This window comes from Tupaia chinensis, unplaced genomic scaffold (assembly GCF_000334495.1).
Source record: "Tupaia chinensis unplaced genomic scaffold, TupChi_1.0 Scaffold000131_1, whole genome shotgun sequence".
Lineage (NCBI taxonomy): Eukaryota > Metazoa > Chordata > Mammalia > Scandentia > Tupaiidae > Tupaia > Tupaia belangeri.
In genome coordinates, this window is record NW_006159600.1 from 1,011,665 (window position 1) to 1,013,138 (window position 1,474).

The following is a 1,474-nucleotide window of genomic DNA, read 5'->3' on the forward strand; positions in this document are numbered from 1 at the left end:
TTCTCAGTGTCTCTGGCGTGAACCTGGAACCTGCCCGTGTCGGCCGGGCTCGCACGGCTATCTGCTCCCTGCGGCCTTCCATCATAGAGCTGAGGAGCTCTGTCCTGGAGAGCTCAGGGCTTGCTAGGGGCCTCAGGGTAGCCCGGCGGAGGTGGAGCAGGTGGCCTGGGATCTGCCCAAGACGCTCAGTGAGTGAATAGCCCCTCACCTCACCACCAGCAGTTAGAGGTCTTTCCTGTTGGGGCCTTGGAGCCAAGGTGCACTTGGTGTCAAGATCCCTGCACAGCTGCGGGTGTCCAACCCACCCAACTCCTGGATCAGCGCATGCCTCAGCGCAGCAAGGCTCCTTGTGGCACCCTCTCCGGTGCCCTCTGTCTGCGTGCCCTTCCTTCCTGTATGGCTTGCCTGCCGACCCTGGCCTGAGGGTACCGCATTTCATTTGGAGACTCAAGCTTCCTGCAGTCCTAACCACTCCACCTGCCCTGCCCTCAGTGGGCCCTCAGACCTGGATGGGTAAAAGCTCCCTGGGTGATGGTACCAGCTCTGGCCTCAGTGGGCCTCTTGTTAATGCTTGCTGTCAGATACACTGTCCCTTAGGGTGGCTGCTGGCCACATGGGGTAACTAGTCAAAGCAGAGGGAAGATAGCTCCTCGTGTCTGGCCACACGTCCCGTGGCAGTGGACAGCGTTGCTACAGCACGTCTCCGTCGTGCGGAGTTCTACTGGATGGCATTCTTGCCTGGGTGGAGACCGGCTGTTTCTGCCTTTACATTTTAGGGATGCTCTGGGCACCCTCCCCTGTGCCAGCAAAGTGGAAGCATGCTCTGGGTCTCAGAGACTGCACTTCTTGGTATAGTCCCCTGGAGTGAGTCCCTTAGCGGGACTGCCCCTGCCTGGGCTCCCTGGCCTCAGTGTGATTCCTGAGGCTAATGCTCCCAGTGGTTCCCCTTGGGCCTCAGTCCCTGTAGGGCGCGTGCTACTGCTGAGGGTGGATGTGTCTGAGTGCTGTGCTCCTGCCCTGAGGTTTGGGTTTCTCGGAGTCTAAATTACTGATCCGTCCGATAGGACATTCCTTCGTGGGTGCAGATTGGCCGCCACCCTATCTTTGTAAGATTCCTGTCTCCAACTGGCCCTGCTGTGGAGACGGCCTTCTGGCCCTACATCTCTCATCCTTCTTGGTGCCCACCACCCAGAGTTAGGAGTGTCCCCTTCTTCTGGTCTGAAGATTCCTCTGGATTGTGGGACCAGCAGTTAGCGTAATGGCTATGTCGCTGGACTCCCACGTAGTCGACCGTGGTTCACGACCCGGACTCGATGGCTTCTCCCTCAACGCTGGGCGCGTGTGCGTGCGTGCCCAAGATCCCGAGAGGAGAATGGAGGAGAAGGGATTGCGGTGTGGCTATCGTCCCTGGGGGGTGATTTCTCGCTTTCTGTCTCTCTGTCTCTGTCTGGCAAGTGCACGTGCCCTATAGCAA